Source organism: Mustela lutreola, chromosome 4 (assembly GCF_030435805.1).
Source record: "Mustela lutreola isolate mMusLut2 chromosome 4, mMusLut2.pri, whole genome shotgun sequence".
NCBI lineage: Eukaryota > Metazoa > Chordata > Mammalia > Carnivora > Mustelidae > Mustela > Mustela lutreola.
The window spans coordinates 201,858,376-201,873,759 of record NC_081293.1 but is presented as its reverse complement, the minus strand read 5'-3'; the positions used below and the strand labels follow the sequence as shown (position 1 = coordinate 201,873,759).

The 15,384-nt window shown below is 57.8% G+C and overlaps 1 protein-coding gene across 3 annotated transcripts in view; it reads left to right on the top strand.

Annotated features, from left to right (window-relative positions):
• PTPRN2 (protein tyrosine phosphatase receptor type N2) overlaps positions 1 to 15,384 on the top strand; it is a 688,130-nt gene that overhangs the window by 157,940 nt on the left and 514,806 nt on the right. The window lies entirely within an intron of this gene.

Below are 15,384 nucleotides of genomic sequence, written 5' to 3'. Positions count from 1 at the left end.
AGCCTGGTCCGTCCACGCCACTGAGGTTTCCTGTCCTGCCGTTCTTGTGCGTCTGGGTGCTGCCAGGCACTGGCTGTTGGCACCCTCGTTTTTAAGCTGGAAGGGCAGACTCTTCTCCCTACCCTGTAGTTTATTATTTGTTGTTTACATTTTTCCAGTTAAAATTTTCACATAGTAGAATCCTACCACCTTCAGGCAGATAGTCCTGTGAATTTTTGCAAATACACGCACCACATTGTCCCCTCAACTATGAAGCCACAGAACACTTACATCATCTGGAAGATTCCTTGTCCCTCTTTCCTGTCAGCACCACAACCAGGCAACGGCTCCTCTGATCTGTTCTGCCGCACACTTAGTTGTGCCACTGCTACCACTGCTACCACATCCTGCAGGTCGCTTCTTCTGTGTGCACATTTCCAGCCCAGGGAGCTGTGCCGCCGTGTGCCGCCCTGGCCTGTTCACGGCTGAGTGGCACTGCATTGTGATTTAGGAACCCATTTTCCTGTTGGACATTTTCTTTTTTTCCGTTTGGCTCTTGTGGGTAAAGTTCCTCTGAAGGTTCTCACACCGTTCTCTTTGTGGACACGTTTCATTTCTCCCGGGCAGATATCTAGGAGTGGAATTGCTGGGTCACTGAGCAGGTGTATATGTCTGTGTTAGGAATGGCAGACCATTCCCCGGGGCGGGAGCTCTCTGCTTTTGTCAGGAATGCGTGTAGGTCAGCTGCTCCTCCCCACTGGCAAGCTCGTCTGTCTTCGTAGTTTTTGCCGCTCTGGCTGGTAGCAGTGGGATCACGCTGTGGTAGTCATTTCCATTCCCAATGGTCTGTTGCAGGTGTGGCCCCTTTTGTCAGCCAAGGAGCTTGGGAATCAGGTAGATCAGCCTTTGAAACCCAGACACCTGGGGCCTTGAGTGAATAGCTCAGGTTCAGCCTCCATTTTCCCCTCTGTGAGGCAGGGACAGGGATGGGGCCAGCTCCGAGATGGAAGGATGAGCGGCGGGCGTGGCCGTGTGCATGAATGTGGGTGTTGACCTCCCTCTCTCCTGGGGTGTAGCCAGCTGTGTACTGCTGGTTTGCTCAGTGTCCAGCTCTGCACCACGTTCTTGTTCTTCCTCGCTTGCTCCTGATGACTGCATGCCACCCGGGGCAAGACAGAAGGTCAGCTTGCTTGAGCCGTGAGCCCCAGAACGGTGGGTATGTTCCTCCCCATGCTCTGGATTCTGCGGGACCTGGCCTATACCTAGTAGGCAGGGCCAGCCGAGTCTCTGCTCCTCGGGTGTCTGGTCTGGGACGTGACTGTGTCCGAATCCTGTTTCTTCTGCTGCTCTCCTTTGCTGGAAGTTGGCTACACACAGTCTGCTTCTCTGTTTCCAAGATGGAGGAATCACATTAATTCAGGAGGAAATAACAATCTCCAAACCAAAAAACAACCAAGTATCTGGGCCATAAGAGAGAGACTTTGTTCGATGAGGGGGTGGCTGGTGTATTTTTTACTCTGAAGAGATTAAGGAACTCTCAGTGAATATGTGGTTGTTGCAGAAACAGTCTCGCAGCCTTCGGGTCAACTAGTTTACTAAAAAGAAATATATTTTTCTTTAAATCAATATAACTTTACTTGCTGAAGATAAATGTATTTAAGAATATGGCGGGTAATGCTGTGAAATTAATGTTATTCATACTCAGTTGGAATAGAAATGCCTTCAACCTTTTAGCAAAAGCAAGAGCAAATTATAGCAAAAATTTCATTTCAGAAGTCATCTTCATCTAGAATAGGCTGGGCCCCGAGGTCAAGTCATCAATTTCGGGATTCTGTTTCCATAATGCAGTTCTGCAGTGCACATGCCTCACGATGGAAGCCACATTTGCTTCCACATTAGCTTTATAAATGGCTGTGTTAATAGTCTCTTACAGACAAAGCTGCCTTTGGTTCACATCAGCAGAAGTTTCTCCTGCGTGAAAATACTTGCTTTAAGATGCCACTGGGTCTGACTCTTGGAGGCTCTGCCTTTGTCAAATGCTGGGCCCTGACTGCCCGCCTGTCTGTGGTCTTGGTCCAGCTCTTGCTTTGATTTCAGTGGGGCTGCCTGTACTGGCCATGGGTGTCCTGAGCCAACAGAAAGGTACTCAGACACCATCATGCTCAGGGACTTGGGGCAGCTCCCACCACCTGACCATTGACTGAGCACTTGAAGGGGTTATTTTTGGACACGTTGTGTCATAATTCAGCTGTTCCTGCATCTAAATAGTCGGCAAGTCTCCCAGATTGGTTCCTGTCTCTTCATCCTTTGTACACAGAGTTCTTGTCCTGAGATTATTGTTTCTCCAGGAACAACAGAGAGGACTGAGGGACCAAGCACCGGGAACAACCCCAGCCACTCAGTTTGGGTCGTGCGGCCTCTGGGGGAGGCTGAACCCTGTCTTCCTCCTCCTGGGGAAGCTGTGCCTCGCTGCTTCTCTGGGCTTAGCTCGCGGGACAGGCTTCCCGGCTCCCAGGGTTGCCATCCCTCTCGGGTCCTGAGCGAGGAAGGGGGAGTCAGGAGCCTTTCCAGGTGGTGCCTACCGCCTGACCTCTGCCTTGGACAGAATTTTGCCAACGTGACAATAATTACATGATAATTTATCAGCCCAAGGCATAATACTGGCAGGAATAACACGTTTTTCTCAAGAGGGTTTGAGACAAAACAAGAGCTGTGATGTTTCTAGTAAAAATCAAGATCTGCTCATTTAAAGTCCGCTCGTCAGTGGGTGCCGCCTGGGGAAGCTGCCGTGGCAGTTGAGGGCCCACGGTCTGTCTCCGCCAGAGACTGAGACGGTCTCAGAGACCGGGTATCAGGGAGGTCAGTGACGCCCCGGCCTCTTGAATCAACATCCCCACTGGAAGCGTGTCCCGTTACGATGACGGATACATTGTGTTCCCCAGACAAGGAGCAATCCTGACCGTGGGTTTTCCCACACCCGCGCCCGCCGACATCTGGCAGTCCTGTTTGCCCCTCGGTGCGCCGTCTTCGTGTCCGTTCCCCGGGGCACCCGTAGGAGGGAAAGTCTGACTAAGGCCTTCAGCTTCGGACGACGAGAAGACGGTCCTGAGTCAAGGTTCAGCCAGGTGGCCGTTTGGCTTGTGCTAATGCCGTGGTTGAAATTTTAATCGTTCTGGAGAAGTTGTTCATGGAACTGAGCCTTTTCCCGATGGATTCCAGCTGTGGGAAGCTGCATTTCCGGTGGGTACCCGAGTATCCAGAGGGCTCCTGCGTGGAAGGGAGCCTGTTCCGATCCCCATGAACGTGCTGATGAGGCTGTTTTCCACTCTCTGGACGAATCCTTCGTAGACTCCCCTCCGACTCTGTGGTGCTGTGGTCACGCAAACCGCGTTCCCCCGTCCTCACGCGGGGCAGCTGTGATGCCATGGTGGGCGCTGGGGCTGCCTGCCGAGGCCTCCGCAGAACGAGCTGACAAGCAAGCGTGCAGACCGCAAGTTTGAGGTCCTAACCCGTCAGCCTCTCGTTGTCGACAGTGTTGCTGCTGGGTGCCCCTGAAGGCCCCGGCGGCCTCCGCTTCTGGCCTTGGAGCCCCTGTGCAGGCCCAGCCCCGCGGATGCGCGGGGAGCGTCATCAGTGCAGCCATCGTTTTCTGAGTGTCTGGGGCTCGCCGGTGGCTGCCTGCGCAGCCACGCCTGGGCCTGGACCGGAGCCCTGACCCGGAGCCCTGACCCAGAGCCCTGACCCGGAGCCCTGACCCGGAGCCCTGACCCGCTTCTCGCGTCCTCGCCCCCTGTGTGTGCCCAGCTCAGCTGCCGGCATGTGCAGGCGGGGATTTGCCTGCGGTGTCAGCCCCGGAGCGCCAGGGCCGCCTTCCATGAGAGAAGTTGGATCTCGGTTCCCTGCTCCTGGCAGGAGCTCGTCTCCCTGACGCCCAGCGAGCTGGCCTCTCGTGGTGGCCTACCAGGACAGTCCCTTTTCCCTGAAGCTTTCGGAGCTGCCCTTTCCTGCCCTGAGTGGAGGAAGACAACATCCCAGCAGCGCTGTGCTCCCGGCTGGAGAGACCCCCACCAGACATCACTCGGGCCGCTTCCACTCTTCGCTCTCCTGTGACACTTCTGGTCACTGTGCAGGTTTACTCCCACTTGCAAAGCCCCTGGGAATGGGGTCTGCGGAAGGGCGACCAGCGGCTGAGAGGTGCAGCTGCATGAGCCGTGGCTGCAAACGATGACTGATTCTAAAGGGAAAGTGTCCTTGAGAGCAGTCCCCCCAAACGTGGCAGAAGAAACCCTCCGGGGTGGCGTGGCCTCCCGTCCATCACACCGCGTGTGGCGGGCAGTGGAGACGCTGCCCTGGCGCCGTGTGCGGAGAGACGAGCGAGCACTCGCTGCAGGGTCACCGTGGGTCTCCTCGTTGCTGCCACGTGGCCACGTCTCGCGTGAGTCTTGTCGCCTCCCCCGGCAGTGAGGGCGCGTGTGATGTGCACTGGGCAAGGCCACATGCGCTCCCACCTGTGCTTCGTTCGTCAAGGACATGGTCCGCACGTGCCGCCTGTGACGGCTGCTGGCCACAGGCGCTCCGCCGAGGCTGGCCGCAGCTGCCAGAGCGGGCGAGCTCCTGCCGTTGGCTGATCAGAACCCCGATCGGAGCCCCGGATGCCAGGGAGTAGAGCAACCGCGGTTCCTGACGTCAGAGACAGGGAAGGAGGGGAGGAGAGAAACGGGAAGTCGGGCTCTTTCGGTTAGAAGGAGCTTAAGACGTCTCACGTTTCAGGCATGCTGACTCTGTCTGCTTGTAGCTGGTTGGCCTCGTGGCGCCCTGACACATTCCCAGTGATGGTCCCGGCAGCGGGACACTTCTCCTTCTGGCCACGTGTCTCACGGTGCCACCAGTTGCTGTTCTGCACGGACATGCTCTCCAGTGCCTTCTCTTTGCTGCTACCTGACCTCAGACCTGCAGTGTGTAGGCGGTGTCACAGGACGGAGGAAGGGGCTCCTGGGAGGAGATCCCCCTGGGCTCCTGTTACTGTCTGATTCGTGCAGAGAAGCACGGGCTCCGCGATTCCTGTCCCGAACCTCAGCTGGGACTCCTTTCCTCTCCTTCATCGATGTCAGACCCGTGAATCTTCAGACAGGAGCTCGTGGCCACGGTGTGTGCCACTACATCTACCCACGTCGTGTGGCCTGTGTGTGTGGAAAACACAGACTGCGGGTGTTGGAGGCGGCCCGCGTATGTCACACAGCAAAGCTTGCGTGACTGGATGCCGGAGCAGAGAATTCTGCACGGTGAGCCTTACGCACCGGCTTTCGGTGTGAAGTTTGATGTTTAGTGGAACCTCTACCGCTTTAATATGAGCTTCTTCATCGGACTCACACGTGAGTCTCTGCCGCTTCACTTCTATTCTCAGATCTTGGGCAATATTTAAAAGTTGATTTACCACAACCCGGAAGAATGGATAAATTTCTAGAAACACGCAACCTTCTAAGAGTGAACTGTGAAGAAATAGAAAATCTGAATGGACTGATTGTAAGTAATGACATTGAAGCATTGATTTAAAAACTCCGCAAAATAAAAGTCCAGGACCAGAGTGAATTCTATCAAATGTTTAAAGAAATGTTAGTACCTTCTCGTCTCAAATTTTTCTGAAAAGCTGAAGGGGAAGGAAGACTTCCAAACTCATTGTTTGAGGCCAGCATTGCTCTAATTATGAAAGTAGACAAAGGTAACACGAAAATTGAGAAGCACAGGCCAATATCTCCGATGAACATCAGAGGTAAAAATCCTGAACAAAATATCACCAAACTGAACTCAACAATAAATCTCTTACACAATCAGTGGAATTTATTGCAAGAATGCAGGCATGGCTCAACGCCCATCAAGATGATGTGCCACGCTGGTAAAATGAAGGGTAAAAATCCTTTGATCATCTCAACAGACACAGAAAAAGCATGGACAAAATTCAATATCCATTAATGATTAAAAACTCTTAACAAAGAGGGTTTAAAGGAGCATATTTAAGTATAACAGAGTCCACATACGACCATCCACAGCTAACATCAAACTCGATGGAAAGCCCGTGGCTTCCCTGTAAGATCGGAGACAAGACAGGGATGCCCACTCTTGCCACTGTTATTCGACATAGCGTGGGAAGGCCCAGCCACAGCAATTAGGAAAGAAGAAGAAATCCAAGGCTTCCACATTGGAAAAGGAGAAGTAAAACCATCAGTCTTTGCAGACGGTGTGATTCTGTATACGCCCCACCAGAGAAAGGAAAAACAACTATTAGAATGAGTATGTGAATTCAGTAAAGTTGCAGGATACGAAATTAAGGCAGAGAAATTGGTTGTGTTTCTACACATGATAGTGAGCTATCAGAAAGAGGAATTAAGAAAACAGTCGCATTTATGATTGTACCAAGAATAGCAAAACACCCAGGAATGAGCGTCAGTGAGGAAGTGAAAGCCCCACATTCTGAGAACTGCGGGACGCTGAAGAAAGAAGACAGAAATAACGGGACGATACTCTGCTCTCACAGGTTGGAATAATTAACCTTAAGTCTCAAATCTTATATCATGACAGTAAAACTGAAATGAGTAACCACTACATAAAGAGATGCTCACCTTCATTAGTAGCCATCGCAAATCCATAGCCAGTGCAGATTAGAATGAGTTATCAGCTCACACACATCCGTTCGGAAGAAGGAGGACATCTGACCACAGGACGGCGGCAGGGACGTGGGAAGGGGAGTGTGTCCGGCTACTGCTGGGCGGAGCAGGTGCTCCCTCCCAGGCAGCACCCCAGCCGTGCTCGGGGGCTTTCTGAATGTGCTGGTGGTGCCGCAGCCGTCCTCCAGCAGGACACGCGCCTGAGAGCTTGTGCTCAAGGGGTACCAGCTCTTGGGGCTCTCTTAAGCCCTCGCTGTGCATAGGACGTGTTCTCACAGCACTGTGGTAGCGGAGAGAAGGGACAGTCCACAGCTCTTCTAATGAAGCATCAAGCCGGCCGGCCCCCGAGTGTGACGAGACCTGCCTCTCCTCTCCACCAGCCTTCCGAACAGCGCGCTCCCCGGCCCCGTCCACGCTGCAGCGTGCCTGCAACCCGGAGCACAGAGCGAAAACATTGCCTCACACTTGCAAGTGGGCATGATTTTCCTGCAGATTTAAAAGCGATTTTTCTTAAACAACTGGATACTTTCTACAAACCCAGACACTAAATATCTGTCTTTATATTATTATTTGGATGTGATAGCAATGTACTTTGAAACATTATTTAAGAAGTTTAGAATAATTTGTTCAAACCACAAACCTCAGCCTGTTATTGTAGCTCGATGTGATGACCGCAGGACGACAGGGAGCTTTCCCCTCGGCTGTATGTGTCCTTTGGGGACGGTTAACCACTGAACCCTGCCGTTGCCGCCTCACACTGCCCCGATACGTGAGTCACTGGCTCCCCAGACTCTGAGCACGTAAATGCCCTAAGTTCAACCAGGTAGGACGCTCTGCGAACTCGAAGCGCCTTCAAGAAAGGTTTGAATGTTGTAAAACTTTCTGGCAATGATGTGGACGTGGCTTTCAGAAGGGTGTGTCTCATCGGCACACCTTCCCACAGTAACTGTTCGGTTTTAAAGTGGACGAGCCTGTCGTGCTCACTACACAGCAGCTGCCCAGATCGTTGTCTGAGGTGCAAAATGCCGCGTTGCTCTGGTTGGCAGCTCTGTAGCGACAGACAGAGTCAGAGCGTCGCTCCCCGTGTGCAGACGCCGAGGCCTTTTCTCCGCGTGCGTACGGAGCAGCGTCACACCAGGAGCGTCTGCGGCAGGGGTCTTTGCCCCGTCTGTTTTCCAGTTCCGTGGAACACACTGGCGTTTAGGAAGGGCTGGGTGGCTCTCAGCGGCCTGGGCATCTGGGTGTCACTGGCAGGTCCATAGAGCTCCAGGCCACAGTGGGGCCCAGGAGAGGCTGCTCACGCTGGGCTGTGGCGTTCAGCCCTCTCCTGTCTGCAGCTGGACCATGCTTTGATCCGGAGCTTGGTGGTGTTGCAGACGAAGGGGGGCCCCCACACAGCGAGGAGGGAGGGGAACCGAACCCTGGTGAGAGGGGAGGAGCCCGAGCGTCCAGCCGTGACGTGCGGACAGAGCTGGGATCACTGGGAGGAGGTCGGGTGGGCTCGGCACAGGAGGGACGTGTTCTGTGTTGTTACACGGTGAGCACGGGACAGAGCCGGCTAGAGAGGCCCAGGAGGGCCTGAGCCTGTCCCTGACTCCGGCAGCAAACACAGAGCGACCTCCCCCATCTGAGGGAGCCACCTCCTGAAGGCCCTTGTGGGTCATCTTTGGGCTTGTGGGGACACCGGGTCCAGGTTCTTGGTGCCATGCCCTCCACATCTGCCTCTGGACCTGCCCGGAGGGCAGCCTGCTCCGACCGTCCTTGGGAGGGGTCGAGGTGGGGGGCGCTGTGTCTGCATGAACAAAAGGCGAGCTCCAGATTGGACCCGTCTCGCGAGAAGCTGCTCCTCCGTGTGGCTGCTTTGGTCCCAGAGTCTGAAATTAGACCCCAGACCTTGGAGAATCCTACTGGAGGCCTCCCTGGCATCCTGGCAATGAGCGAACACTTGGCACCCACATTGCCAGCTGTAGTTCATGGCCCCCGGGACAGGGACGCTTGGGGAGGGCTATGTTGGCGAGCCTCCCCGTGCACGGGGCTGCCCTCGGAGGCCCTGCTTCTGAGAGGATGTACCCATCCGTTAGCGAAGTCACTTTATGTTAAAGACTGTCAGAGAAGGGAAAACAATTCCTCCAGGCTCCTTTGGGTCACGAGAGCTGGTGGCGCATCAGGCACTTTCCTTAGACATCTGGGCTCCTCCACGGGCCGTCATTCTTAATCATATTTTAATTTTCAAATAAATTGCTTTCATTATCCTTCCATTTACGATGCTGTGTGTGCGTCATTGCTCGTTAATGTGTGTCAGCACTTGGCCGTGGCTGGTTTTCACACAGCCGTGACGGCGGAGTGGTAATTAAGGGCGATCCGTGTTGATTTACAGGAATTATTTTTCGTAGTCTTTGAGAAAACAACCTGAGAAGGTTGCTGAATTGGACCTTTCAATGGACACCCTTGAAGGCCGTGTGAGGACTAGGACTGTCCTTGACGGTGATCTGGAGAAGGTTCCCGTGGCCCAGCCGGCCCCTTTGTCAGAGTTCATCTGGCGCGTCTGACAGGGGCGGAAGGCGTCCTCTGCGTCCGGCTTGTTAGGCCGAAGATTTCTTTGCCAGCAGGAAACCAAATTGGGTTGTTCTCGTGGCCCATTATTCACTCATATGCCCCCAAGCGCTGATCTGTCCGGATTGGAAGCCAAGATGCTTTCAAAGTGAAGTGAAGAGCTCTTCGAACAGACATGCTCGTTTCTAATGACGTTTTGGGAATCGATAATGTATTTCAACCTGTGCTTGGGTCCCTTTGGCTTGTTGGGGTTCTGCAGCGCAGAGAGAACCTTCCTCTCACGCCCCCTGAAGTGGGGAACACGTCTCTTCCTTTCAGTTTCCCATTCATTCACTAATTTCTTTGTCATTTTAAAGAACTCCGATCAAGTGTACATAGTGCAGTTTACCCCCTAACCACTTCTGAGCACATGGTTCAGGGCACGACGCACATGCGCGTCCTCGCGTGGCCGTCACCGCCTCCGCGTCCTCGCGTGGCCGTCACCGCCTCTGCGTCCTCGCGTGGCCGTCACCGCCTCCGTCTCCGTCTCCGTCTCGTCCTTCCCCGCTGAGTCCCTCTCCCCGGATCCCGGGCACACCGTCTGCTCGCTGTCCCTGTGGATCTGACGGCTCCGGGGACCCCCGATGCTGGGCTCACGCGGCATTTGTCCTTCCGTGACGGGCTGCTTCCACGGAGCACGGTGTCCTCGGGGTTCAGCCAGGCCGTGGCCGGGGCAGGACTGCCCTCCTTTGCGAGGCCTAAGGACACTGTCGTACGTCTTGGCCACACGTCGCTTCTGCATCCGGCCGCTGACGGCCGCTTGCTTGTTTCCGGGCCGCTGTGAACGCCGCGGTGGTGAGCATGGGTTGTAAGCATTTCTTCCCACTCCTGCTTTTGATTTGGTGAGTTCCTGTTCAGTCATTTCCACTGGCCAGTCATTGTGGTGCGTGGGACCCACCCTTCCCTACGGGGGAGGACAGCTGGGTGATTCCAGGACGCAGGGCTCACCGGGCGCAGGGAGAGCAGGTGATGCTGAGGTCCGGTGACCGGAGAGTGAGTCTTGTGAGAGGGCCGTGCAGAGCCCACCGCGTTCCCGGCCGGCACAGACTGAGAGGGATGGCTCGGGGCCCCGGGTGTGGTGGTCATCCCAGGGGCAGCTGAAAACCACGTAGATGCCAGAGAGCGGTATCTTTCCCTCGTAGTTAAAATTTATTTTAAATGCAGAAATGTACTTTGTACAGAATGGACTTTCCTATTAAATAAGTTACTGTTTTGAATACTAAAACTTCTAACTTCCCACCTCTGGACGATCTCTCTGCGATTTCCATTTTCCCAACAAATAACCTTGTGACAGGGGAAGGAGAGCAGGGCTGCCTAGATGGCATCCCGGGGAAGGACAGCAGAAGTGCTGGCCATGGAGCTGGTGGGGACGTGGAGGAGGTTCAGGGGTGTGGTGGGGTCTTCCACACACCCGCTGCCCTCTCTGCCCCCGGGGGGTTCATGCGGCGCCGAGGAGATGGGGGAGCTCCAGGCCCCGCGTGTTAGTGGTCAGGGGAGTGCTCCCGCGTCTCCTGGACTCAGTGGGCTGTGTTTCCTTGGTGCTGGCAGGCACACAGGGGTCTCTGGGTCACAGAGGCCGTTCCAAGCATGTGTGGCGGCTGCTGACCCCTGAGAGCACGTGGCTCTCAGGCCACGATGGGTTTGGGGGGACAGGGGTGGCCCGCGCGTGCATCCCCGCCCTCTGACCAGCACTGGCAGAAGACCAGGCTCCCTGTGGGCCCGACGGCAGGTCTCTGATGCGGGGTTCAGGCCAGGGGCTGCTCCGTTGGGCAGGCTGGTGGCCGCCTCGGCCGTGTTGAGGGAAGAGGCACCTCTACTTTCCCCCAGGACCTGAGCTGCTTCTTGCACTTCACCAGCCCTCTCAGGCCCTGGGGCTTCTCTTCCTGCCAGCTTGAGAACAGAGCTGGGCATGAGGGGGCGGGAGGGTGTTGGGTTTGTTGACGAGCGGTTGGGGACATTCTTCAGAGGCTCATGCTGGGAGCAGGCCCTGCAGGTCACGGAGCCTCCCGGCTCTGGGTGTGCCCAGCCTGCTGTGGACTCCGCCGTGTCCGCCCTGGGCTGGGGTCGCAGGTTTGGATAATTCAGAAGGTGGGGCCTTCATTCCGAGGAGCCCCTCAAGCTTGTGGGGGTGGAGGGGCTGGGGCAGGGGCAGGGGCAGAGCAGAAGGGGGAGGACGGGTCCCGCACCGGCAGGCGGGCTGATGAGCAGGTGCCCCGGCTCTCTCTCTCCCGCCCGCCTCTCGTCCCCCCACCCGCCCCCCCCCCCCCGCGGCGGGACGTGGGCAGCAGCTCTCCAGTTGCCGGAGTAAGAATGGGTGCAGAGGCGCGTGATGGACAGCGGTTTGAGTAACTGTCACCGCCCAGATAAGACGAGGGCTAACACATTCCCTTTTTCCTCATCCCACATAATGTGCCATTTTCGTTCGGAGCTGCTTACGGCTCTCACTGCCAGGCCTTTCTGTTCTCGTCTGAATAGTCCGTGGAACGTTCCGGGCTGATAAGAGGAGCGGCCTCGGTTACTCGGCAACGGGCTGGAGCAGAGGCTGCTGATGGGGAGATTAGCTGCCGCAGATAAACCGCCTTTTCCCTTGCGCGCGGCTTATCTTTGGACCCACAGCAGGCCGCAGGAACACGACAGCCCTGGAGATTTGGGTGGGACCTGAGCTCTCGACAGTGAGGGCCGCCGAGCACCCTTGGGCCAGCCTCGGTGGGGTGGGGGTGGGGGGTCTCCCGCCCCAGCCAGGGCCCTGCCCGGGTGAGCCTGGACCTCCTGGGGACGCTCGGGTGTGGCTAGCACCTGGAGGTCAGGGCCGGCCATCCCTCCCCTGAATGGAGCAAGGAGCTCACTCAGCTCATTCACGGTGGCCGGGTCCCCCCCCCCCCCCCCCCCGGTCGCCTCCAGGAGAAGAACACGGCTGATGTTGTGGGAGCCGAGCTACTGTGTCCATCCAGCTTGGATCCCGGGCAGGAAACCAGAACGGGCTCTTGTTGCCACGGCAGAGTCACCCAAGTGGGAACACTGCCCGCTGGCAGCAAAGGCCTGCAAACGGGGTTCACCTCGGTGGTTTGGGGTTTGCTTTGTCCGTCTTTCCCCAAGTCCGGCTCTCAGTAAACACCCATTCGTGTCGATGAAACTCCTCACGGCCCCGCAGCTTGGGGAGTGCGTCTCCCTACCAGCTGGACGAGGTGTTCAGATCATTCCCGTCTGTTCTTTTCAGACATAAGCAAACAAAACAACGCCAACCCCCAAAGATCAGAGAGGCTCGGTCCAGGCTCCGGAAGGCACTCGGGGCTGTGGGAGTGAGCTCCGGAGTGACGGGCCCAGACGGTCTGCGCTGTGGCTGCAGCACGGTGCTGACCGCCGGCCCTGGGGAGCACAGCAGCTGCCTCTGCTTAGCTCTGCGTGGGCACGAGGGGACGGACAGGCACCGTGTAGGCAGCGGGGCCTTGCCTGGCATGAGGTGAACACTGGCCGTTGCTTTGGATCTGGCCAGTCCTGCTTGTGCCCGGCGTGTTTTCTACAGAGAGAGCATTTGAGCTAGAAGAAAGGATCTTAGAAAAGATCTCATTCGACTGCTGCCTTGGAGGGACCTGGGGCCAGGGAGAAAAGCAGTTCGCTGGAGGTGGCCCAGCAGACGGGTGACAAGGCCGGCCCGCCTCAGTGTCCCTGCTGTTACTCACGGTGCTCAGAGGGCCTCCGGGGACAGCGGGGCTAGTAGGTGCGGCAAGCATGTCCTCTAGGTAGAACCTGTGGTTCAGCTCGTACTCCACACGGGTAGGACGTCACCCATGTCTTCAAGACCGTTTGCACGGCCCAGCGTATGTGTTATCTTCCGACTCTGACCTTACATTTCCTTTATTTGAGTTTTCCTGCCGAAGGAAGACTGTGGCTGCTCAAGTGTCTGAGCAGGGCCAGGGTGAGGAGGGGGGCTGCTGGCGGAGTCTTGGGGGAGTGGAGGGACCGGGGTGACCCCTGGCAGCCCCCGTCCCTCAGGTCCTCCGTTTTCTTGTCCCTAAGGCACAAGGGCCTGACTAAAATACACACCTCCATTTTCGTCAGCTCTCAGCAAACCCCCTGCTTTTTTCTAAAATTGCGCAGCAAGATGTTGACCTGCTCTCGGGGGCTGTGGGATGAGTGCCGGGAGGGTCGGTCTGTTTAGGAGCAGAGCAGGCGACGGCAGAGCCGCGCTGGTCGCGCAGGTCGGCGGCTATTCCGGGACGTGTGCCTGCGCGCTCCTTCCTGCCGATGACGTTCCGGGGTGGGTTTTCTTTGCAGGAGGGCCGAGCCTCACAAGGCCGCATGGGACTCCTTTCTGCGGATCGGATCGACGTTGTGCTTGGCGTTACCAGCCCCATCCCGCCGCCACCCCTCCCTGGAGCGTTCTGAGGCCCAGAACTTTCTATTCCAGACCTTCCGGCCCTGCAGGGCCAGACCTCCTCTTCCGGGGTCAGAGGTCAGCGAGACGGGAACAGGCCGCGGTGCGGATGGCGGCGTGGCGTAGACCTCATCCTGTCCCGGTTTTCCGTAATCACCTGCGGGAGCAGAAGGTTCTGGGGCTGCGTAGGCGGCTCCGGAAGTCAGCACCGCGACGCCGGCTGTGGGGTCCGGGGAGACGCGCTCTGCCACACGGGTGCGGGGGGAGCAGCCCCGGGGGGAAGCCGCGCACCTGCTCTAACCCGCACGGGGCCTTCCGCCCGGGCCGTCCGCGGGCCTCCCGGGCCTGACTGTGAAGCGCTGGAAACGGACGTGGTTGGGTCGTGCGCGCCCCTCCCCGAGATCCACGTCGCTCTGGAAGCTGGTTCCCCGGTGACCTGGTGGTTCTCGGAGCGGTTTGCAGGACCACGTCCCGCCGTTCGCACCGGCGACAGGCACCGGCGGCCTCGTGGCCAGGAAGAGGCCGCAGGTAGACGCACCGTGTGGAGCTGAGAGAAGTCTGCGTCTGCCGTCGGCCTCCCTGCGTCCGGGCTGTCCCGGGAGCCGCACCGTTCTGGCACCGGCAGGGAGGCCCAGGACACCGGCTCCTTGGTGGACAGGGTCCGGGGCTTTCCCGTGACCTTCGGCAGCGGACGGGAGCGGGTGAGGCACAGCCCGCCCGAGGCCTGAGAGCTGAGCCCCCCGGCCTGGGAGACGGCGTGTCCCGTGGGCGCCTCGCGGCCGGCGTCTGGCTGCCCAGAGACGGCGAACGGAGAGGGCGCGCGGGGCACGAGCCCGGCGAGACCCTGGCACGGAGCGGGCCTGGGACGTCTGGTCAGAGGAGGCCGGGTCGCTGGCGTTTCACACTCTCCGGCCTTCCCGATGCCGCCGGCGTCTGCTCCGTGCGCGTCGCGGCCCTGAAGCTGCGGGAGGAGGGAGACGCCGCAGCCTCCGCCCCGCTCTGGGGGCCGGTCCCCCCGGGGCCTCTCCGGTCTTTACCTCGGCTTGTCCTGGAGCCACGCCGGTCCGGTTTCCCACGTGTGGATGCGCTTCTGGTCCTGGCGTGACCTTGCCACCAGCTCTCTGAGGAGCTTCTCGCCTCGGGTTGCACGTGTGTAATTCGTGCTCAGACCCCAGATGCAAAGCGTCGGCTCTTTGACAACGTGACGGGTGACCATTTTGACGAGGGAGGGCCTTGCCACAGGGTGCACAGGAAGCGGCCTTCCCTCACCGTGACTGGGGCCATGGCTCCCCTGCTGAGTTCCCAGTCCCTGTAGCCAAGCGGCACCCCCAGGCTCTCGGGGACTTGAGGCGTTCGGACGGTCTTGTGGCTGCCAGATGCCAGCCCCGTCCCGGCGGGAGGCGTCTCCCACGCCGTGCGGAGGAGCAGTCAGGAGATCAAGGCCTGTCCACCACCCCCGGGGGGCGGCAGTCCTCCAGCCCTCTGGCCTCGCCTCTTCCAGAAAGCCCTCCCTGATCGGCCCTGACTTTCCCCAGCAAACCAGGCCCGTCTCTGGACCTTGGCTTCCAGGCACGCAGGTCCTGGTGTCATCTCGAGGCTCACACGTGTCTCATCAGATGCGAGGGGCTGGTGTTTCTGAACTCAAAAGGCTGGACCTCGCTTCTGGACAAGGTAGGCGCCAAATGTGTGCTCGCCGGTCTGAGCTGATCAAAGTGTGAGCTCATCCTGGCGACTGGAAGTGCACGTGTGTCCGTGAAAACCTGTCGGCCGGCCCCG